Source organism: Marmota marmota, unplaced genomic scaffold (genome assembly GCF_001458135.2).
Source record: "Marmota marmota marmota unplaced genomic scaffold, marMar, whole genome shotgun sequence".
Taxonomy (NCBI): domain Eukaryota; kingdom Metazoa; phylum Chordata; class Mammalia; order Rodentia; family Sciuridae; genus Marmota; species Marmota marmota.
The window spans coordinates 32,540,097-32,566,293 of NW_025999842.1; the positions used below are offsets into that span (position 1 = coordinate 32,540,097).

The 26,197-nt window shown below is 35.5% G+C and overlaps 1 long non-coding RNA gene across 1 annotated transcript in view; it reads right to left on the bottom strand.

Moving 5' to 3' along the window:
- Positions 1-5,439: 5,439 nt before the first annotated feature.
- Positions 5,440-26,197, bottom strand: part of LOC125612723 — a 43,007-nt gene continuing 22,249 nt past the window's right edge. Inside the window, exons 2-3 of the long non-coding RNA XR_007343200.1 lie at positions 12,484-12,637; positions 5,440-6,011 (exon numbers count right to left, since the gene is read on the bottom strand). This is a non-coding gene — a long non-coding RNA (uncharacterized LOC125612723). The remainder of the gene's footprint in view (positions 6,012-12,483; positions 12,638-26,197) is intronic.

Consider the following 26,197-nt stretch of genomic DNA (forward strand, 5'->3'; position numbering starts at 1 on the left):
CTAGTAATATAGCAATTACAAATGAATTACATATAAGAAACAAACGTCAAGGCTACATATTTGTATTTTTTTTTTAAGTTAAATGTAGGACAAGGTGAAATTGAGATAATTTTTTGTCTAGAATATATTCAACCAAAGAGGCACTTTGAAATCCCTGTTTCTAAGACACACATGGAAATACATTTTATTGTTTATAATTACGACTTTCATGGAAACGAAATCATAATCATTCCTAGTTTGATCTGCCTAATACATAGAGATAATGATTTTCTAGAAGTCAGACCTTTCCTTCACAGATGAAGATTTGACATCATTTGAAAAAAAAAAAAACTTTCTATGTAGTAAATATGTTTTTTCTTTTAATATTTTTTTTAGTTGTAGATGGACACAATACCTTTATTTTATTTTTATGTGGTACTGAGGATCAAACTCGGTACCTCACATGTGCTAGGCAAGTGCTCTACCACTGAGTTATAATCCCAGCTCATAGTAAAGATTTCTTTTAAGATTTTCTAAGAATATTTTGAATCTTGGAAGCATCAACTACGATTTGAGTAGTTTGAATTTATGAGTAAACTTTTCAAGAAAGCTCTCGGGGAAAACTCAATTGCGGTATATAAATTGTGTTTCATCCTAGGGGGAAAAAAAGTACAATACTTTATAAACTTGTAATGGAAATGTGAACAAAACACCTTTTATTCTCATTTGTTGGGATTTGAATTTTAATGTTCAAAAATAAAACGTGTAACACTTTATATAATTGGGTGTAATTAAAGGTTCTAACTCCACATCACAAACATAACAACCATCTTCTATCAAAATATGAGTGTTCTATATAATCATCTTGTTTCCTTGGAGCTTTAAATTAAAAATACAGAACTGAGTGGTATGGTATATCCTTAGAAATACAAGGAGGAAAAAGAAGTAAAATCATTTTTCATAGTTAACTATTTAAATCTGAAGGATTCAGTTTAAAGATAATGTCAAGACAGCTGAATTAGTGTTTGCCTTGAGTTTATATTATGCTTAGTAATGATGTAATAATGTGTGGAAAACATATTTAAGTGAGGGGCAAGACCTTTAGCATTACACATTCTTTCAGTATTTTGCTTTCTCTGTGGTCAGTGACTGACACTTTTTAAATAGGTTATGACACTTTCTTGACTATAAGTCTTTCCTTCCTCTTCCTCACATGTCCTTCCTCCAGCTCAGTGCTCCAAAAAGGAAATGCAACCACCCCAAACTGCCCATGTGGAAACTAAACAAAGATACTGCTTCAGGAATTGTTTGGAAGGATATGTAGAATGTAAAGTTATTGTTCAGAGATTCTTTGTTGACTTTTGAAGACAATTTAGCAGGAGGCAAAAAAATCAAGGATGTTAAGAATAAGACTTAATTGCAAGGAGTCTTCAAATTTGACTCCAAAGACAATTTCTTTCTTATTTTACCGGCTTAACTTTGTTTTTGAAACTGGTATTTTTCATTATTTGTTTTCTTAGCAATTCCCAAAGATTATATTGATGATCTTGGAAACTGGCATAGAAAGATGTAGATGATGGACGAAACTGAAAGGTTTAAGGTTTTTAATTCTGCAAGTTTTGAATCACTGACCTGCCAACTAAGAACCATAGATCATTTGTATTCAAAGGTTCTGCATCTGCAGATTCAACGAATTGTAGATTTAAAATACTCAGAAAAAAATTATTTCTGTATGGAATACGTATGGACTTTTTTCTTGCTGTCATTCCCTAAACAATACAGTATAATAACTATTTACATAGGATCTATCCTGTATTAGGCATTATAAGTAACTTATAGATGATTTAATATATATAGGAGTATATATGTAGGTTACATGCAAATACTATTCCATTTTATGTTAGGAATTTCAGCATCCTCAGATTTTGTTATTTGTGTTGGGAGGATCACATATAAGTGTTGGTACATCTCTAAATTTTGGTTGGGATTTTATGCCTAGATATCTTCCATTACAGACAACTTTAATGAAATTAATCTACCTCTACACTGTAGTATAATGATAGTTAAATATCATCAAAATATATTAGTATAACATCTTACTCCATGTACTGAGAACAATGTCTGGAATGTATAGGCATGAGGAAACCCAGCAACCACTTGCCACCAAAGACTTATGTGTTAGCACATAGCAAAGCAGCACTCTAAATAGAACATGCTGGTCAACAAACAATACCAATTAACCTATCAAAATATTAAAATTTCTATCATCAAGTAAGTGTCACAGAAATTGGCAATGTTTAAAATAATTGTACTAAAAAAAATTAAAAAAAAAAAGATTCAAGGAAGATACTCGTTATAGAGCCCAGAGTCTTATATGGCAAAATTAACTGTCATTTTTGTATAAAGACATTTTAAAAAGGTTGAATTTAAGTGCTCATAGGATAACATTTCCTTCTAAGTAAATTACCAACTATAGCAACTTATTTTAGCGTTTTTAGTAAGTTTGCAAGTATCAGATGAACAATAGTCTAAAATAGCATTTGAGGGCTGGGGTTGTGGCTCAGTGGTAGCGCACTTGCCTGGCATGCATGAGGCAATGGGTTCGATTCTCAGCACCATATACAAATAAATAAAATAAAGATCCATCAATAACTTTAAATAAATAAATAAAATAGCATTTGAAAGGAATTGAGGGCAACTGGCGAGATTATAAAGAAAAAGGAGTTTATGGACTTGGTCAGGTCATATAAAATATTAATTATTAACTGGAAAAATCAATTATCCAAGCAGTGTCATTTTCATCTAGTCTCTGAGGCATTATCTAGTTCATTAATTGGACTGAACTAGTACAGTGAATATCTGTCCTTTTCTCTTATGCTACCTGATGTTTTATAAACATAAGTTACTACCAGGAAGTTGGGAATTTTTAAAATTCGGATAATAACGCTAGTTTTTAAAACGTTTTTGGTGGATAGCTTGTAAATTTAAATTTTTCATGTAGTCTTGAAACAAACAATAGCTTGTTACATACATATATAAATGTACCTAAAAGAATTTCACCTGTATATATGTACACATAAATATAACATATATCAGTACATAACAATCAAAAATAATTAAAGGAGTGAAAGAAAGACCGAGAGAAGAAAAGAGAGCAGGAGAAGGAAAGAAAAAGGGAGGGGGAATGGGGACTTAAATCAAATTCCTTGTATGTATTATTTTGTCAAAAAGAACCCAAATACTATAATGCTCTAAAAATATTTCATATGGTCTAGAAATGATTTTTTTTGTTCAGATCAAGAAAACTGTTAATAGAATCAATTTTTCAAAAAGCATGCTTCTTCCCTATTTTTTTGGAAGGTGGGGATGGAGGGGGTGGATCAGGAATCATACCGTCTACCACTGAGCTACATTACCAGTCCTTTTCAATTTTTAGACAGGGTCTGTAAATTACTAAGATTGGTCTTGAAATTGTAATTCTCCTGCTTCACTCAGCCTCCTGAGTGACTGGAATTATAGGTGTGTGCCACAACCAGGTCCAGCTTCCTACCTCTTATTGTCCTGAACTCTAATTTTGTTACCCAAAGTATATTTGTAAGTTATCTATACAAATTGGGAGTTAATAGGCATGTTTGCTTTCCATTATTAATGTTTGAATTTTTAAAAATAAAAATTTTCTCTATTTTCAACTTTATGATTTTTCCCACTGGCTGCATTAACTCTTTGGAAAATATTAACATATTTTCTGAATAACTTTTAAATTACAAAGGACAGTAGTTGAATGAAATTTTAGATTTGGTTACATTTATAACCAAAAGTTGATTCTCTAAAATTCTTTGTGTGAATGTTTTTAATTTTTGTTTGTTTGTTTTTGTTTTAACCACTGATTAATCTTTTATAACAGAATTGTAATAGTAACCATTATGGACATCTGATCTACAATAAAGAAGAAAATTGGCAAAATAAACTTTTCTTTTCTTTTTTTGTCCCTCTGCAAGTCTCATTCCTAAGCCTTGTATTTGTAATGTTTTTTCTCCCAAAAAGGGTATGAGAATGAAATAGTAGATTAGATATTCAAGTGCTGGAATCAAAGGGACTTGGCTCTGTCATATGCAAACTTTTGTAATATTAGATATTTTACTCTATCCACTTGAGCCTCAGCTCTATTGCTTTTAAAATTGGATACAAAAAGAGTACCCAAGCCAGGCACCCTGGCCCATGCATGTATTCCCAGTAGCTTGGGAGGCTGAGACAGGAGAATCACAAAGTCAAAGCCAGTGTCAGCGAAAGTGAGGTGCTAAGCAACTCAGTGAGACCCTGTCTCTAAATAAAATACAAAATAGGGCTGGGATGTGGCTCAGTGGTTGCCTGAATTCAATCCCCAGTACCCCTTCCAAAAAAGAGTACCCAATACTTCTAGTAAATAGGTACCCAAGTAGTACCTGTTACTGAGGTCACTAGAAAGATGCTAGGTCTAGTGTCTGGTATCTGGGAATTATTCAGTGAATGTTTGCTATTATTACTCATTCCATAGCTGCTATAATGTGCATTTTTGGTTGAACATTGAACTAAAACTTGAATCTACCTTAGATAGATACTTGAAATAATTTGCAATACATTTTAATTAATATGTTCTAGATAAAGATACTAAAACAAAGCCTGTTATGTTTCATCTGTAATCCCAGTGACAAGGGAGGGTTAGTTAGGAAGATCACAAGTTCAAGGACAGCTTGGGTAATTCGGTGAGATCTTGTCTCAAAATAAAAAAGGGTTAGTTATAGCTCAGGAATAGAGTCTCGCTGGATTCAATCCCCAGTACTGCCAAGGGGGGGAAAGCAAAAAACAATTTTAAACCAAAAACCAGATTTTTTTTTAAGAGAGAGAGAGAGAGAGAGAGAGAGAGAGAGAGAGAGAATTTTTAAATATTTTATCTTTTTTTTTTAGTTTTTGGCGGACACAACATCTTTCTTTGTATGTGGTGCTGAGGATCAAACCCGGGCCGCACGCATGCCAGGCGAGCGCGCTACCACTTGAGCCACATCCCCAGCCCCCAAAACCAGATTTCTAATTGATATTTTATTTCATACTTCATTTGCTTTTAATTAATTTTTCATTGTTGCATTATAATTATACCCTGAATTCAATCCCCAGTACCCTAACAGTGAGATTCATTGTGGCATATAGGCTATAACTTCATTGTTTTTTAGCAAACACTATGGAATATCTATTATGTTCTAGGGAATGAACTTGGATCTAGGAACATGAGGGTGAATATGTCCATGCTCAAAATTTGTTTTGGTGGGAAAATCACTCAAGTTAAAAATAATTCCAATATTATCAATGATAAATTTATAATGTCAATTTTAATAGGCCAACTCATTCAATTGTCTTTATAGTATGGATTATATAGAAGTGATGAAATCAGTTGAATATTATAAAAGTAGTATTTAACATACCTTGTAAAGTTTCATATAGCAAGTTTATTCTTCAATAACATTTAAGAAACAATTATCAGGAAAAAATAAAGAGGGGAATGTTTAGATTATCTGTTGTCATTTTATAAACCACCTGTGCTCTAAAACAAAGATCATTTTCATTAAAAAAAATTAGCAGCCTTATTGATGTGTAACTGACACACAATAAACTGCAATACTAAAATAGAATGTTTGATAAGCACACAAATGTACACACCTATACACTATTACCAAAATCAAGATAATGACCATATCCACAAAGGTCATGATTCTGTGGGTCAGGAATCAGAACAGGCATGTCAGGGAGAGCTTATCTCAGATACCATGACCTTAGCCACAGCTGGAGTTGATAGAATACCTGGGGTGGCCCACATGTCTGGGGTCTTCATTCTTCTGCAAGGGGTATTTTTTTGGGATGAGAAGTTCCAAAATGGTTTCTTGCTGGCTGATCATGGTAGCTGGGAGGGGATGGCTGGAACAGCAGAGATCTAGCAGATATACTTTGTATATAGTGGTCTCAGGATAGATTTCTTCCATGGCAGCTGACTTCACCTAGAGCTGGAGTTCCAAAAAAGAGGGTTCCAAGAGGCAGGGAGTAGAAGCTGCCAATATTTTGCAGCGTGGGCCCCAGAAACTGGCACAGCTTCAGGTCTGCTGTGCTTTATTGATTAAAACAGTCATAGCTCTCACACAGATTCCAGGAAAGAAGGGCACTGACACTTCCTCTTGATTAGAAAACATTAAGGAAGTTTTCTGACCATCTTTAAAACACTAAAAGATGTGTCGAATACCCTGTATTCCTGAGGGCGGGGGAAGACTTCAATTTGGGGACATGAACAAACAATTCCTGCATACCGCAAGAATTAATAGGGAGAGGAGGTGGAAATGATATAAGAATTTCCATTGACTCCTCTGTCTTCATAGCTCTTTATCAAGCAATATTCTTTAAATAACCTGAAGTTGCTATGCTTTGATATAGTACAAATATGTGCATTTTGGATACAAATGGATGTGATCAAAATTATAAGGTAAATACCATTGTGCATTTATCATAGAATATTATATCAGTAATGGTATACTTTAGTCATCTAAATTATTATCAAGATTCCCAAATCATTATTGAGATGTAATCACTTCAGCTAAACCATCTGAGATGGATATATTGGGTTCTAGTGATGTTATATTTCTACAGTCTTATCTTATTGGAAATCTCTGTTCTTTACCTTATAAGAATTCCATCTTTTAAAAGTTGGGGAAGGTGTAACTCTATGAATAGACATTTATATCTTAGCAAACTTTATACTAGAGATCACTTCCCATACACAGTTTTGTATTTTCTGCATAAATATAACCTGGATATGTTGGATAGCATATTGAAGAAATGTCATCACACCATGGTGAAAATACATCTCTTATTATCTGTTCAGTCACCATCTGAAATGTGTGAATGTAGCACAGAATGAAATTTAAAAAATGTTAAGTTAGTAAAGTATAGCATGTAAACCTTTCAGGAGGATGTTTTTTCTGTGGTCTTTTGGAGAAACACAAGGACAAGACAGTGTATAAGTACAGTTCACACATAGAAGAGGGGTACTTGGCTCATTAAAAGGAAATTAAATTTGTAATCATTATTAGTATTAAATGGAAGTAGTTACTACTTGGAAAGAAAGCACTTCTTCACCACATCCCTTTGGATTCCCCTTAACCACTAGTGAGGGTCATCTCAAGTAGTATCAGTGACCCTTGTTTCTCCAGGGTCTTGGTGGACTGTCATTCCTAAAATGTCTACTCTGACTAACACAAACAAGAAGAAGGAAGATAGAATCTTCTGAGTGTACATGTGTGTATATCTATCAGAGAGATTACAAAGATCCACTAAAATGTTAGTCACTTGGGATACTATAGTTATAGGAGAGACCAGGTGTAAAGAATCTTGATCATCAGGTAAATTTGAAGGTGATTTATAGGAGCGGGAAGTGTATGTCAAGGAACAGAGTGTAAGGGAGTGACATTCCTTGGAATAATAAGCATAGCATTAAAAACAAGCAATCTAAACAACACAATTCCTTTATTTTGTGCATCTTAAATGTTTGGTTTTTAATGTTTAAATCATATTGCACATCTGATTTTGAAAGGATCATATCAGGTATTTAATTTTAAGTCAGGCTCTTCACAATATTATGCTATTTCCATGGAGTTAGGGGATCATGTAACAAGGGTGAAAAGCAATTAAAATTAATTAGTGTGATAGAGGTCAAGCCAGGTCAATGTACCTACTCACCCGTCCACATTCCAGACCTCTAATAGAGGTGTATGTGTGCAGGGTCGTAAATAAGTGTCTGCCACTTAGGGCATTAAGTTAATTAGCATCAGAAGAAAAAGAATTCATACATGACAGTAAGTATAGAAGCAAGGAGAACTCAAAATTATTCCTACATTGCTAAGCCTTAAATTCTAGAATTTCAAATATGCGTATTCAAAATGTAGCTTCCTTGCTTTTTCTCAACAATTCCTCCAAGAAAAAGAGGATTTCTTTGTGAAACTTGGTGCAGGACTGATGTTTCTTCTATAAGGTTATCAATGCCCTTTGTAAACATGAAAACAAGTCAGATGTGAAACATAATTTAAACATTCAATAACAAAACATCAACTTATCGAAAGTCTTTTAGATGTGAGCTATTTTGCTAGGTTTTCAGGATACAGCCAAGGAAAAAAAGTCAAGTTTTCTGCTTGAGGAACATATAGGAAACAGGCAAGTCTTGCAAATAGAAAACAAAGTATAACAGAAAACTACCTGGGGAAAAATAGTATAGATCCATGTCCCAGAGATTTAAATGTTAAAAATAATTAAAATTTGAAAAAGTACTAGAAGAATCCGAGGCACAATTTCTAACTATCAGAGTAGGAAAGACTCCACTAATAACTTCATAAAAGTAAAAAATTAACATGATTTCAAATAAAGTAAAAAGAAAATACAAACTGGAGGAAAAATTTCAACTCATAAATAAAAGTTTAAATTTTCAAAAGAGTTTTTATAAATTAATAATACTAACATCCCAATATCATCTGGGTAAAGGACATGGCTGTTCAGTCAAAATACAATGGCTCTCAAGCACATCAAAATGTGCTAAGATATATATATATATATATATATATATATATATATATATGTAAAAATTAAAAGTATGTCATTTTCTATTTATGATATTAGCAAAAATCAAAACCTCTGGGAACACACAATGTTAGTGAGGATGTGGGAGAACAATCACTTTTTTATTGGTAGAGTGTAAGTCAGAAATCTCCTACAACAATATTGTGACAAAAATATAAATGCTCATTCTCTTATATCCAGAAAATCTACTTTTAGGAACTCATCCTATACTTACACATGCCAAATGACATGCACTTTATTATTAATAGTAGCATTGCTTTAATAGAAAAAGAGTAGAAACAACTTGAATGACCATCAATAGAGGTTGGATTAAGTAGATTAGGGTACATTCACATGAGGGGATTACCATAAGTTTTGATTATCTAGGGCTAGTAAACCATCCCCAAACATAGTAAGTTAAAAAAATGATTATTTTATTTTCCCTCTCAATTTCATGGGTGACTGGGCTTCTTTGGGAAGTTCCATTCTGCATAACATTGGCTAGGATTATTGTCATCTCAACCAGGCTAGAAATGTCCAAGATGGCTCACTGACATGGCTGGCATTTGGGGCTAGCTGTTGGCTGGAACGTCAGCTAAAATTGTTGACTGTATATTAGCATTAGCTGTCCTCCATGTGGCCTCTGTTCATGGTTTGGGCTTCTTCCAGCACTGTAGCTAACTTCCCAGAGAGAGTGTTCCCCAGGTATAAAGCTATAACTCTCAAGGACCAATCTCAGAAGTTACACAGGTAGAAGTTATGAGTTTTATACTACTACCTCATTGTATTGAGCAAAATAGGTTATAAAGCTAGCCCAAATACAAGGGGAAGAAACTGGAGAAGGACCGATCTTGATTAGAGAAGTGACAAAGAATCGGACTGTCTTTAAATCTACCAGTCTATGCATCTATAATATAAAAACAGGTAATATTTTATGTACTGATTGGTAAAAATTCCTAGTATCTATTGTTAAGTGATGGTTGTATAACAATATGTATAATATGACAATATCTATATATACAAAGATTGTGCCAGACATGGGGGCACATGCCTGTAATCCCAGCAGATGGAAGCAGGAGAATTTCGAGTTCAAATCCAGAATATGGAAGAACAATGACTTTTTTATTGGCAGAGTGTAAGTCAGAAATCTCCTACAACAATTCAGCCACCTAGCGAAGCCCAAAGCAACTTAGCCAGACACTGTCTTAAAAAAATAATAATAATTAATAAATAAATAATTTAAAAATGGGTTGGGGATGTGGCTCAGTGGTTGAGCACCAATGGGTTCAATCCCCAGTACCAAAAAAAAAAAAAAAAAAAAAAACCTCAAAGAAGTGTGGATAAAAGAGAATATGCCTAATTACTTACACATGCCAAAAATACCTTAGCAAATACATAGGAAACTGGGTAGCTAGATACAAGTATGGGAGAATGTTCAATGATTTCTCCTTATATCTGTTGAATTTGAACAGCATGATTATTCAAATTGTCCTATTTTAAAATGTTGAACTCTAAAAATTATAATGACAAGCATGATAGGCTCTATTTCCTAAGCTAAAAATTAAAATATACTTGGAAGAGAGCAGGAAATTTGAAATCTATCCCTGAAAAATCTATTATTTTGATAGTGACTACATTAACATGATTGGAGCTCAGACTAGAGGATTGACTACCTGAACTGGGAGAGAATGATTCAGGGTGGGTCTTGAAGAGTACCAGATGACCTTCACATATTGGTAAGTTGCAGTAAGAAGAAACTGACAAGAGTCAACACTGATGGCTTCTACTTTTATGTGAAAGGGGAGGTAAGTCCATCCCATGAATATGAGTTTTTGAGAAAGAGGAGGACTTGAAGGTAGTGAAAAGAGCTAGCAGCATTTCCACAGGAAATGAGTAGGAGAAGTAAGAACAAGTAGAATAACTATGAGTTCACAACAATATCATCAACACAGCAATGAGATTTTTCTCTACTTACTCAGGTAGAGGAAACAGATAGTGAATGGGACTGAAGATGGAGAGCACAGATATGGGAAAAGGGAAAAAGAATATGGAAAGACACTGATTTGATAGCTGATAAAGCCCTGGGCCTTTCGGTCCTGTACAAGAGTCTGGAGGAAAGGGAGGCAGACAATGGAAAAGAAGTAGTGCCCATGAGGACTCAAACAATGGTAATGGGAGTAAAGGTGGTAAAGCTAAATGAGTAGAAAATAATGTGATGATTGGTCTGAAGTTGAAGATTTCAAACATGGAACAATCCTCAATGAAGATATGGATTCTGTTTCTAATATTGGTTGTCAAAAATATACGGACACCATTTTATTTGGGACAATCCTTTTTGACTTTTCAAACAAAAATTGGGTATGTCTTCTTACAACACTAAGGCATGATTCCAGAGACCATATTTTATAAACTGAAATAAAAACACATGGCTTAATAACTATTCTTACTTTATGTAATTTGTTAATATATTTCAATGAAAAGACAAACAATACACAGCACACAGTGTGTTAGTATCATATCAGAAAACCCAGAAATCCCAGTTTCTATAGACAGATATGATGATGCAAAAGTAAATACTTTCAGTCATGTTTGAAATACTACAGTTTTTAGACTAAACTTGAAAAATGAGGCCATATATGAACTCAGTGATTTCTAATGCTACTTTCACACCATTACTCCCTCAAGCTTTACCAGTATTGAGGACAGTGTAGTTTAATGATAAGAGAGAAATAATACCTCTTGTTGGTGATTTTATTTATGTCTTTCGGGGAGAAGCATCCCAGCCAGAATAACGTTCATCCCCCTAGAAGGATGAGTGTATTCTTTCTTGTACTCCTCTAAGTTTAAAGAAAAGGCTGTTTCCCTGTTCAGATTCCAAATTCCTTAGGAAAACAGAGGCTACAACAAAACCACACCAGTAACTTCCACTCACATGTCAGTTTTAAAACAACTTGGGAAAGGTCAGCCTATTTGACTTCCTTCTATTGTTGAATTTGCCCAGTTCCTGATTATATTACAGTCTGGTAGTGATTTTTAAAGGAGATGCCTTTATCTGTTTTGGTTTTCTAAGCAACATAAATTAACCAGAAGCTTTCTTTTCACACAGAATAGTACTTATCTTGGGAACAGATTAATTTTGATAAAAAACATTCTCTAGGTATCTTTGCAAGAATATTAGTAGCAGTTGAGTGGAAACCTGTTGGAGAGAGGGGGCAGAAAGGAGTCAAGAAAAGCTCACCAGTGACACAAAGAGGTCACTGATGTGAACTATCCCAGTTCCAGTATCAAGGATGTTCCTTGGTAGATGAAGCGTTAAATTTAGATTTGTTGAAATTTTAATGTTAGCCTCAAACTATGGTTTCAGTTTTTTTTTTTGATCTCTATTACTTTGAAGTTATTACCTTTGTCCTAATTATCTGAAAATATTCATTTATATCAGGTAGCAGTTAAGGTGAATGTGACATGCCAAAAATTGTTCCTAAGGAACTCTTTTAATCTTATGAAAGATTCAGAAGAATATGCTATTTTTATATCTGTAATTGTATCAATTGTTACTTTACTTTTCAACTTCCAAGTCTAGTCTAAAATTTTCTATAGTTTTCTATATAGCCTCTAGTATAGTTCATTTTTAAATGCTGCACACACAAATCTGGTAGATAAAGTGAAATTCGAGGTATTCAACATGGAAAAAAAAGGAGATAAATATGGAAAGTATTAAAAAAAAAGAAGAAGAAAAAGAAAAACCTCACAAAAAACACAAAACAGAGGGAGTGGTCTGGAAGGAGAATCTAATGGGTCAGGCATATTTACAATATTTCTTGCTCAGATTACTTAAGTATGTCACAAGCCTTCTTTTTGACTTGCGGTAAGGATGCTTACCAAAAGAATGTTCTGAAGGCCATTAGGTACATGTGTGTCATCAGTACTGAAGAAATGAGCGCCCAAGCAATCTCAACACAGGAACCAGAGGCGCAGAGTAGAGGTTATTATGAGCACAAATTCTGCTTTCCTGGATTCAGTTTTCTCCGGCAATCTGTAAAATGAGGACAACACAACTACTAAGGAATAAATGAAGGAATTATATATGTAAAACACAATATTGTCATCAGTGCCTGGCACATAGAACACTCATGCAATTCTGAGGAATCTCTGCTCAGTTTTTAAGTTTGGTGTAGATACCAGATAAACCATTAAAATGGTGGAACTTTTGAAATGTCCTTTTCCAAAGGTAGAAAGAAATAGGAAGACCAAAGCCTCAGACTCCATGAAGGGATTATGAAGGAGGAGAGTTATAATTGAGCATTTTGTTTATATTAATGAGGAAACAGGTTGAATTTATAGCAGGAAAGGTTTAGCTTCAAGTTTGTGGACTTCGAGACACAATGTACTCTAAGATACCGTTGAGCTGGAAATTGCAAAAAAAGGAAAAGGTACTTGATGTCAGTCAAGATGGCATCAGTTGACCCGGACACTTCCCTGCATCCTTTTGATTGGATATGAAGTATAGTGATTTGGCATAAATATATGATTGCCTACAGGAAAAGAGGTGGGTCCTAGCACTATTAGGACTACTTGGAAAATCACCTCACCAAGAGTCTCTTGTTAGCAATGCAGTAGCTAAACTTCCTTGGTTAGATTCCAAGACTAGTGATTCTCATAGGGAGGTTCATTCCAGAACAAATAGTGTTAATGGTGAAGTTTAAACTCTACATATATTAAATTTGCATTTCAACAGAAAGCAACAGTATTTGACATCTAATAATGCATTTAGATTTGTTAGCAATCTCACTTTAATCACTGTGCATATGGCATACCAGGTGAGTTACAACATTTTGATTTTCATGGGGCATGAAGTTTTAAAACTGATTAGCATTTTTAAATATTTATTATTTCATTTTATTACATAAAGTAGCATATAAATTTAGAGTCAAAACTATTTTTAGATCAAATTTAATCCAGAACATATACTAAAAATAATATATGTAAAAAATGACATTTTAAAAATCAAATGTGAAGAATATATAGAGAAATACTGGAGTATCTCATGGTCATGATGACTAAATTTTAGCTCAAAGAGACTTTGAAGATCACTTAATTTGCCCACCTCTCATCCTGTTATAGACTGGTCACCTCGTTGCTCAACCATGCTGTGAATGGGATTCATTGAAGGGATGGCATGGAGATTCTGTATGGCTGGAAATTGTGCCCCGGTGACTGATGGAAAAATGGAAGTAAAGGACCTTGCCCCAGGCTTCTTGAGAGATTTGTCTTTTTATTGCCTTCTAAAGCTCTTTCTAAACTCCATGGTGTTGAAATAAAAGTTGATCTGCTAAATCTGGACATGTTGTTTGGTTAAAATAAGTAGAGAACACAAAACTGATCTAAATCATAAAGAACTCATGATTCCCAGGGTCTAGGGCTGGAATTTATACATTAAAAAAATCCATGTTAAGAGTATTTGGAGGTGGGACATTTTGGAAGTGACTGGGAGATGGTTTGTGCATTAATGGGCATCAAGGAAGTGACTTTGTTATAAAAACAAGCTCTTTGGCATGCTTGCCCTGTCCTGCCATGTGATGCCCTCTGCCACATTACCATGAAGCAAGAAGACCCTGACTAAGATGCTGGGCAGATGATGACACCACGCCCTTGGACTTCCCAGCCTCCAGAACTGGACACCAAATAAATGTCTTTCCTTTTTAAATTATTTGGTCTCAGGTATTCCGTTATAGCAATAGAAAATAGACTAAGGAAACAGAGGACTGATTTTTATTTTTCTAAACAATTTTAAAGTGTATCCAAAAAAAGTACATTGAACACAATAGATAAAATAGTGAATAGCTGTTTGGACAACAGTAGTATTAACCCTCTAAAAAGAATCTAACAATTTCTTCAGGGTGGAGGGTGGGCATGATCACACTCAGTTCTGGTAGCTTTTGGCAGCATAAAGCTCAAGAGATTGGACAGCTGCTGTGGTATCCAGTGGTACTAACAACAGTTTCTCATCTTATTGTTTTAATTTCATGGGATTATGATTTAGGTCTATCACAAAATCAGGGATTCTTTTTTTTTTAAATTTTTATTGTTGGTTGTTCAAAACATTACATAGTTCTTGATATATCATATTTCACACTTTGATTCAAGTGGGTTATGAACTCCCATTTTTACCCCGTATACAGATTGCAGAATCATATCAGTTACACATCCATTGATTTACTTGTTGCCATACTAGTGTCTGTTGTATTCTGCTGCCTTTCCTATCCTCTACTATCCCCCCTCCCCTCCCCTTAAAATCAGGGATTCTTAAGAGAATTTATAAAATGTAGATAATAGAGGCCAAAGAGGTACTGGGGAAAACCATGTGTAGAAGTAGCAAGAAGAGTTAGGACTAAAGGTTTACTTTTGCATTGGGGGAAATATATCTAACTTAAATGTTTTGTCACTTTTATCCTTTAGACCTCAGAATAGATAGAAGCATACAAGAATAGAGACTTGCAGCTTATTTGATTCCATCCCGGTGAATTATTCATTCCATGGTCATTATGATCCTACTACTCACATTTGTCCTGAAAGGGCAGAAACTATCACTTACTTCTTTGGCGTTCCTCATGACATATAGCATGATAACAGGGGTAAGACGAAGTTGTATTAAATTTGCTTTGAATTATGAAGGTGAAGGTGAAGGTAAAAAGAGGGAAGGGGATCTTTAGTTTTCTAGGTTGGTGTTCATTCTTCCAAATATGCCATTATGTGCCTTCTGATTTGGTTACAGCTTGCTGATTGAGTGTGAACCTATATTTTCATTCGCAGTCCCCAAAGACGTATTCTAAATTGCAACCTATTCCACTGTGAAAACAAAAACAAAAGCAGGCTGTCTGGCATTGAATGTGCTGGCAGCCAGTGCAGTAATCTGTTGTAATTTTGTTAGGTTTCTGTGCTGATTTCCATTTGGGCAGTGCCCACATTACTGATGAGACGTTCATATATTCACAGCTATCCAAGGAGCAAGAAAACATCTGCCCCAAAACAGACAAAGATTATCCTGACGATTATAAGAATTGGTTACTGCTAATGCTATTGTGAATTACCTTCTACAAGAAGTCCAATTACAGGAAAATCAAGTGCTGCTCTCAGAAGCCATATGGTATCCTGAAGAAGGGGCCCCATGCCCGTGGCTAAGTAGCCGAGATTCCTGCCCTGGCACTGCCAACAGCTAGCTGTGAAAGACAATGATCAGCAGACACATGCTCAGACCTCAACAAGAATCCTTGGTCTCAGAAAGAAAGGACCTGCTGCTTCAGTAATGCAAAAAATATCACAAAAATAAGCCACATATTAGATTAAAGAGAGGAGCAGGTACAGAAAGGACTGAGCTCCAAGAGTCACTGCTGAGAATGACTCCCGGCGAGATAATAACAACTCATATTTTTAAAAGCCTACAATATGCCAAGCACTTTCTAAAAAGTTATTAAACCCTCCTTTTGGGGAAGAAGGGGTACTAGAGATTGAACCCAGGGATGTTCTACCACTGAGCTACACCTCAAAATAAATTTTGAGGCAGTTTCTTACTAAGTTGTCCAGGCTCTTCTCCGACTTGTGCCCTCCTGCTTCAGCTTATTTATTTATTTATTTATTTATTTATTTATTTATTTATTTTTATACTGAGAATTGAACCCAAGGGCACTCAACCACTGAGCCACATCCCCAGCCCTATTTTGTATTTTATTTAGAGACAGGGTCTCACTGAGTTGCTTTAGCACCTCGCCATGGCTGAGGATGGCTTTGAACTCGCAATCCTCCTGCCTCAACCTCTGGAACCACTGGGATTACAGATGTGCGCCACTGTGCCTGGTTGCTTCAGCCTCTTGAGTAGTTGCAATTATGGGAGTGGGCCACCACACCTGTCTTTTATTAACACATTTTCATTGGAATATGTAATGAATTGACCTCCATCCTTCCAGACTCCATTATTGACCTCACTCAGGAGTTGCTGTATGGCAATGCCAAAGAGCCAAGCACTTTTTGTATATTTTATTTATTTACTTATCTATCTATCTATCTATCTATCTATCTATCTATCTATCTATCTATCTTTCTATCTATTTTTTGTGGTACTGGGAATTGAATCCAGGGCCTTGTGCATGCAAGGCAAGCACTCTACCAACTGAGCTATATCCCCAGCCCCAATATATTATTTTTAGTTGATAAAATAAAATTTAACAAGAAAGTGTCATTGTGTTCTATTGAGGAAATAGGTTCAGAGAGGTTGAGCTTCTTGGAAACACACAGCTAGTAGGTGGTACCACTTCATTGTACTGGAAATTTGGGTAAATCTTTTAGAGGATTCAAACTTTTCAGAGTAAAAGAGGTTTATACTTTGCGAAGATTCTCATTCCATAAAGCCTGAAATATTCCCTTATTAATAATATATAAAAAAAGTGTCTCCTGTTCTTTAGGTTGCAGTGAGAAAAGAGTTGAAAAACAGAAGGAAGGAAGAGGGGGAGAAAAAGGAGGAATCTTAGGCAAAGAAAAAAGGAAGAAGAGGAGGAGAAAAAAATAAGAAAGTAAGAAATAAAAGAAAGAGGGCTGGGGTTGTGACTCAGTTGGTAGAGTGATTACCTAGCATGTGTGAGGCACTGGGTTCAATTTTCAGCACCATATATAAGTAAATAAATAGAGGTCAATCAACAACTAAAAAAAGAAAAAAAAAAAGAAAGAGATAAGTAGAGTCAATGTAATAAAAAAAAAAAGCCTAGATAAGGATTCTGTTTTCTCTAAATTAATAAAGTGTTTTTCTCCGTGTTCTGACCACCAGATACAGGGGTCTATTTTCACCAGATGTGACACCTGCTTCCAAGGAAAGTTTAGAAAGGGAACAAGTGGCTTTGCCAAGTCAAAGAAATGCAAAACAGACACTTCACACTACAGAAAACATTTTTTGAAGTATTGGATCTATTTTTTTCCATTTATTTTGATATGTTCAGGCTAGTTTTTACCATAACATTATTATAACTTTAATACCAGATGTGCTATAAAATTTTATGTAAACTAAGTGTTTAATAATAGGAGACCATGGGACAATTCTAGGATCTTAAATTCTTTGCAGAGAAACAGGCTTAGCACAAGCGTGGTGTTATGTGTGTGTATGCCAATCTTCCTTGTTTGCCATGAATAATGTCCAATTCTTTTGTCTCTTCACGAAGACTTGCAAATAGGATGTGTTACAACTCAAAAACTATAACAACTTTCATTGAACCTAATTCTTGGCACAGCCTTTTTAAATGGATCTACTTCAAATGATACCTTGAACACTCTCTCCACTACCCCCATTATTTTCAATATCATTTCGAACCAGTCCAAAATTTTCACTTGTTTGTCATTGTCTGTCTCTATATTGAAAATGATCAGGGGGCCAGGTTTCTTTTTTTATTATTATTATTTTATTTTTATTTTTTTAGTTGTAGTTGGACACAATATCTTTATTTTATTTATTTATTTTTATGTAGTGCTAAGGATGGAACCCAGGGCCTCACACGTACTAGGCAAGCGCTCTACTACTGAGCCACAACCCCAGCCCAAGGGGCCAGGTTTCTCTGTTTTGTTCACTGCTGTATCTCCAGTGCCTGATTCAGGGCCTGCCTAAAATGAATGCTGAAGAGCATCAGTTGAATGAATGTAGAAGCATATGAATGCAGTATTTTCAGAAGTGTATTCTTTTTTTTTCTTTCCTTATTAACATTGTTTAATGTCTAATTTGTTTATCTTATACTGAGATACACATCTTTTAGAGGAAAAATTTATACCTGTTTCTTATGGAAAATCCAAAAAGTCTCAGTCACAACTATGCTTAGTCCATTTCTGTAATACTGTGGCTAAAAAGGTAATACAAATGTATAGACTCTGAATGGTCGTGTACTCTTAGTTACATACATGATTTCACTTGTCACCTCATTGTAAGGTGGGAAGTGAGTCTCTAAAAGTGTTGACTTTCTAGTCCAAAGTAGCACAAGCAGTAAGTATCACATCACAGCATCGATCAGGCCTTCTGACACCAAAGTCCTTAAACAACAACTGTATTCTGCAAAACCACCTCCTGTGTGTGTGTGTGTGTGTGTGTGCACATTAATACTTTCAGGTAGATTATCCTAAGCAGGACTTTCTCATTAAAAATCTGTTATAGTCCAACAAATACAAAAGACAAAGTGAAATCATTAAAATATATAAATAAGGAGCTGGGCTGGGGCTTAGCGGTAGCGTACTTGCCTGGCATATGTGAGGCTCTGGGTTAGATTCTCAGCACTACATAAAAATAAATAAATAAAATAAGGTCTATCAACAACTAAAAATACATATATATTTTAAAAATATATAAATAAATGTTTAGCTTTCTCTGGTTTCTACTTTTAAAAAATAATTACTTTGTGGAAGAAGAAAAATGCAATAGTGAAATTCTTTCATCCCATTTTTTTCATAATATATTGTACATATAAAAACGAATTTATTAATTTCCCTAAATATGGAGGTACCATTTCTTTTCAAGGTGCTACACAGTATGTCTTGCTATCTTGCAGTTTTAACATTAGTCTTTCATGTTCCTCAGAGTTTGGTTTTCATTCAGACCAAGTATTTCCAGCTTTCTGTTCTTAACTCTATTCAGTCAGGGAGAGATTCCAAGTATGGCCACTTTGAAGTCTGCAATGGTGTCAGGTTCCTGGGCAACACAGAGGAGATCTAAGAGCAGAGGAAAAGAACCAGCGAAGTGTAAAATACAGTATGTTGGAATTGTGGTGGTGTTGTCAATATGATGCTTATTTAAGATTTACTTCTCTTTTTCCAGTCTCTCAAGCTAAATTTAAACAGTTCATGTATAACTTCTACCCCCAAATTAGAGGAAACATCATGGCATGGTTTGGAGCCAGGAGAACTGGACTCAAATTCCAATTCTGCCACTTGCTTGCTTTGTAACCTTGGGCAAGTCAGAATTCATTTCCTCATCTGGGACCTGAAAGAATCCTGCCTGCCCCGGTTGCTCCTGTGGGTAAAAGATTATAATTAGACATAGCATATGAAGGATTTTATAAACTATAAAGCACTTTACAAATGTTAACATTTTATTCAAGAGATTTGTATTACACATTGAATACAATAAAGGAGAAGTAAAATGATGGGGTTTTTTTTGTTTTTATTGCCTTATACCATAATTCATTATAGTTCTTATTTATGGCCACTTACTTCAGTGAAAATTTATTTGTCAAAACATCTATATAAAACTACTCTAGTATTTTATGTATGAGAAAGTCAGATTTGATTTGCACAATTCTCTGTATAGATGTATATCTTATTTATTTTTATTATCGTATGTTTGATTTATGGATAGGGTTCAAAAGCCGAAAAAATAAAAAGGTACAAAACATAACGTATCCTTACATCTGTGTCCCACAATGGCCTATTACTATGCCCCTTTCAATATATAACCTCTATATGAATGTCATTCTGACCATCTTTAGGTGGATGCAAGCTCTAAGTCTTTTTTTTTTTTTGTCAGAAACCTGGGATTCTTCTGGTTAGAGGCTAGGGAGGATAGAAAGGAGTAAATTCTCTAGGTAATGACATAATGCACCCAGTGTCACATATTGATTTGGTGGCAGAACCAGATTTGACTTTAATTTATCCAAGAATTCAAAGGCAATATCCAGACCAGTATGTCACTGGAGAGGACTGAAGTTAGAGCTCACAGAAAACAAAAGTGAGAGTGCAAAAAGGCAAATGATAGGTTGAGCAGGAAAAAGGCAAATATAGTGCATTTTGTCACTAGCTAGAAAAAGGGTCCCAGTCTAGCCACTCTAGGTAGGGAGCCACAAGTGCTATGCGTTCACCTGCAAACAGGTGCCCAGGTTCTCATCCTAAGCTGTGGAACTGTGTGCCTGGGGTGCCTTCCACAACTGAGCTCAGAAGTTCTTCCCAGTGATTCAGCATGGTTCCTGGTGAAGTCCGAGGTGGGTGGGATTATGTGATCACTCGGGGCCACATTCACTAATCTCAGGGGCAGGAGAACAGGAACTGCTTCAGTGAGAAAATTTCCAGGTAAAACTGAGCAGTCTCACCCCTTCATGGTCTTATCAGGGGTGAATGTCTTTAAGTGACCCTCAAATGTAAGGCTTCCTCTGCTAAAGGTTGCAGTTTTGAAGATCCTGCCACAGGGGGAGGACTCTCAACACTGTCCAAACACCCACTGTCATTACTTTGCAAAGGGAATTTGAAACACTGGAGGCTAATCTCTAAGGTCAGCCTTCATATATTTATACTTTGAGATTCTGAGATGATGTAAGATGTTTTGTCAGAAAATTCTTGGAACGTAGGTAGATTTGTTTATAAATGGTTGGCCTGATATATTTTCTTGAACACTGTGTTCTTAAACACACACACACACACACACACACATACATACACACACACACACACACACACACACCCATCCATTACCAAAAGTGACAGATTGCTGCATGGGATTTGTTAGTGCCATGTATGCTTATTTCTTCCCACCTGCCTTCAGCTACTTCTAAATAATCCAAGAATTCTAATTTGAATTTCAAAGATGTTTCTAAACTTGTGTTTTTGCTGCATTATTCTATTCTAAATTTTTAAAACTTTTCTTGATATTTTTATTCTGTGTCATTGTTTTCATGTGTTTATATTTTCTTAAATCTGAAAAGTAACACTCAGAAAGCTACTTGTACTGTGTCTCAGAAGAACCTCTCAACAGGAAACACTCTGGAGTCACAGAGTCATGGAATTTTGTAATTTATCTTCTTTCTATGATTTTAAGCAGTTTTTCATTGTGTATACTCATCAAAAAAAATTATATGAAGAAAGAGATGCCAGGGATTTTCAACTTGTTTTTATCTGTCATACTATTTTAGATTTTAAAAATTAGTTATATGTGTCAGTCATATGCGAAAGAAGAAAGAAAAAGATAGAATGCTGTATTGTGACAATTTATAAGCTTACAATGGTTCAGTAAAACATAAAACTTGGACAGAATCACAAACGTTACTGTTCCATGTCACTGAACCATCTTTCCAAATCTTAACATGGATTGCTCCAAAGCAGGGTCTGAAATAAAGACTTATTCCTACTCCCTCCAACCAGACCCTCAAATAAACTACCATATATAAGTCTTGGGAATGGGGTAAATGACAAAAGGGAAAGAAGTCAGTAAAAAGATGTGTTATCAGTTGGCTACCACTGTCCACTGATGCCTAATCCCACAAGACCTTCCCAGAGACCTAGTGTGGAGAAGCATTTATCCATCAGCTCCCTGGGCGGGGTGGGTGGGGGGCTATGCTTGTTCACCCTTCTGGCTTGCCTCAGCACAGGGCCTGTTGTTCCCCACGGTCCTCCTTGGTGGCAGGCCTAGGTTTCACAGTTCCTCCCTGAAGTTATTTTCCGGCCTGTTGTTTCTTGGTTTTCCAGCTCCCAAAACAGTGCCTAAAGTATAGTAAACACCCAATAAATACTTGTTCAATTCATACAAATAGAAGTTCAAATACTTAAAGACATCAAAATGGATTAGAATTTAAACTTTCCAATCAGATACGTGTGATTGTGTAGACACTGTCCATAAGCCACAGTTCTTCATATACTTTGTGTTTTTGGAATCACTTGACATAAATACTTAAACACACACACAGACACACGGTCGGTCTGTGAGTACACTAAGTGAGAGCACTTACAAAACATGGAATGTGACATCTCACAGTCCCAATTTTCCATTTGGTAAACGTATTGTTTGTCCTGTATCTACCATCCCCATCCACAGTGTGTTTTCATTTCTTCATGGACACCAAATGTTCACTTTGGCTCATGAAATACTTTTGTTTATTTTCTCCCTGAATGAGTTAAGCATTTGAGATGCTATGGCTTTTCGTTTCTTTCATAATCTCTTTTTCTTAATTAGTTCTAAAAGAGCCTCCACCCTCAATGCTATCACACACAGAATATTGCTATAAGGACCATCAATTGGATTTTTAGAATCACCTTAGCTTGTTTATTCAGAGGGTTTAAGGTACCTTGAAAGGACCACGCATCAGGGAAGGTTCTTATTCTATAAACTGAGTTTATCTGTCATTCACATTCTAATTGTAAACACTGAAGAAAGTCATGAAATACACTTTATATTACATGATAGCTTTAAGAGTGTCTACCATGAATATTTTCAAACACATAAAGTTGACAGTACAGGAATGCCATGTGACCTATCATCTAGCTTTATAATTATCAACTTCTCACTAATTCTGCTTCCTCCATTCTGTCACACATTTTCTCTGAGATTATTTTGAACAAAATTTCAGACATCAAATTATTTCATCTATAATATTTCACTCTATTTATTTTGTGGAACTAAGGATTGAACCCAGAGTGCTTTATCATTAAGGCATATTTCTATCCCATTATTATTATTATTATTAAGATGGGATATCTCTAAGTTGCTGAGGCTGGTCTTGAACTTGTGATCCTCCTGCCTTAGCTTCCTGAATCATTGAGATTATAGGTGTGTGTTACCTCACCACACTCAATCTACACATTTAAAAATTAAGTTTGTTTTTTCTAAAAGTAATTACATGCTGAGAGCCATACCCCAGTCAGATTGACGCATGGCATTTTTGCCAGAAGTAGTGGTTGAGAGGTAATGCCAGCAAGTTCTCGCGGAGTTCCCGTTGAGTTCCAGTTGAGCTCTCTCAGAGATTCCTGAAGAGTTCTCATTGGTTGGGGAAGTACCAGAGGAGGGATTTCCAGTTGGTTGTTCTTGGACCAGCCGCGTGGTTTGGGGGAATTCCCGGGGAGCGTGTGTGGAGTGTGCTGGTGGAGTTCAGAAATAAAGTTTGTTCCTGCTTCAGTGGCTCCTGATTTGTGCCCAGCCAGACTGCGGCAATTACACACACTTAATAAATTTCATTCCTGAAGGGCAAAGGGAAATTATTGATGGCTAAATTTCCTAGCATTACTGTGAATTTATTTGCTATCTAAATGCTATGATTTGGACCTTGAATATCCCACAAAAATTCTTGTGTTGAAAGCTTGGTCCCAGCCAATTGGGCAAGTGGGAAGTAGTAGAACGTTTATTAGGTGGGGCCTAGTGGAAGGAAGTTAGGTAATGGGGATGTGCCTTTGAAGGAGATTTTGGGATCTGGCCCCATCCTATTTCTCTCTTTTACTTCCCTGCTCCTCTAATATGAGCAGCTTCCTCTGCCATGTGTTCCCACTATGTTGTACCTTTTTTATGCTGGCTTTTTCACATGCCCCAAAAGCAACTGACCCCATGTTCAACCAGAACTGTTGAAATATACATAAAATAAACATTTCCTTTTTATAAGTTGATTACCTCTGGTATTTTGTCACAATGGAAGAAAGCTGAATAATACAATATATTTAAGATTTTAATTTTTTTGGACAAGTATCAGGTTAGTCAAATCATATAATGTCTGACTAGAGATGTCTGGGAAGAACCAATGACCGTAACTTCCTCCTATTAAAATAAAAATACAGACTAGGAACATCAAGAAAATAGGATGTGTGTGTATGTGTGTGTGTGTATGCTCTCTTTTAGTCCATGTTTTACTTCTTCTCTAGGAGGCCAAAATATCTCAAACTTCAGATCTATATTTCTACCTATATTATGCACAGGCTTGAGAAAGACAAAGTAGAAGAATCAAGCACATAAAATCTTCTCTTGTCCCAGAGTCCTAGGATAGTGCCTGGCACATAGTGAAAACTCAGTAAATGCAAGCTGAGTGAATGCATTACTTCAGAAATTTCAGTGAAGGACTATTTATCATATTTCCAGTTTCTTAATGAAAAGTCCAATTTCAGTCTAGCAACACAGCCAGCTCTAATTGGGTGGCTGCTGTATTAGATTTTATCCTAGCTGCTTTTCCCTTCTTCTTTCTCTTTCTTCTCTCCTTTCTTTCAGCATTCTCACAATCTTTTTACAGTCTCTTAGTCTTTTGAGATCTTTAATGTGTTGCCTGGTCTGGTATTATACACTCATTCATAATGCTTCTTCCCACCAAATCTGGAGGCAACAGTGATTTATATATAAACTGTCCTAAGTTTGATGGATCAAATATAAAACAAATTTTTAGAAAGTCATGAACATTAAAAAAATAAAATAAAATAAAAAAGTGTTACTAATTTTATGAGAGATAATGGATTATTTGAATGAATTTGTATGCAAGTATCTTAATCAATAACGTCAAATACACACTTTTAAAGAAGTGATTTGCAATTTGTTTTATGAATGTTGTCAATAGACGTCTAGCTCTTGAAAGGTCTAGAGGGCATCTAGCCAGATACCTCCTATAACTCGTGGGAAAACTGAGAATAAGGCTACAAACCTGGCCAAGGTGACAGCTCATTGACTACTCATGACTTAATTTAATGATGAAAACAGAGTTTTTACGACTTTTCCTTGGAAAATTAAGTGTCCTGACTTTAACTTTGGTCCTACAATATGAATATCTCTTTTTGGAATTACAAATATTTATTCTACTTTATTAAACTAATTTGAATATTGGTTGATAGAAAAGAAAATGTAACTAAAATGTAAATAGTTTCTGCAATGAAACATTCACATTTCTTGGTAGTGTAGCCCTGCAACAGTTCATGAAGCAAATCAATTCTTTTGACTACTAAAACCAGAGAGAATACAATTTGTTTTTTCTAACTTTCAGAGTTTTATGAATATGTCCTTCACCTAAAAAGTTGCCTTTGAATGGCAGTGTGACATCTTTATGACATGCCAGCTTGCCTCATCTGAACTGCCTTCTGCAGAATTCACCTTCTCCTGTGCTCCTGGACAGGGTACACTGCAAGGATAGTCTCTGGAGTAGGAATATGGAAGGAGGCAGTGGCCATTGTGTGGAATACACATACTTTATCCCAATTATTCAGTGAAATACTAACCAAGCTGCTTGGAGGGATTCTGAAGTCCAACTAAATGGATTCTGAGTTAACCCAAAAGGGCATTATCTTTGTTGGTCTGATTTGGTTAGGTAAAAGGCCTCTTGAAGAGCCTCCAGGCTTCAAGTTCACCTCCAGCTCATGGGGTTCCAGATGGCTGTTTTTTTTTTTTTATTGGTTGTTCAAAACATTATAAAGCTATTGACATATCATATTTCATACAATAGATTCAAGTTGGTTATGAACTCCCAATTTTACCCCAAATACAGATTGCAGAATCACATCGGTTACACATCCACATTTATACATAATGCCTTATTAGTAACTGTTGTATTCTGCTACCTTTACTATCCTCTACTATCCCCCCTCCCTCCCCTCCCATCTTCTCTCACTACCCCATCCACTGTAATTCATTTCTCTCCTTGTTTATTTTCCCATTCCCCTCACAACCTCTTATATGTAATTTTGTATAACAATGAGGGTCTCCCTCCGTTACCATGCAATTTCCCTTTCTCTCCCTTTCCATCCCACCTCATGTATCTGTTTAATGTTAATCTTTTCTTCCTGCTCTTCTCCCTGCTCTGTTCTTAGGTTGCTCTCATTATATCAAAGAAGACATTTGGTATTTGTTTTT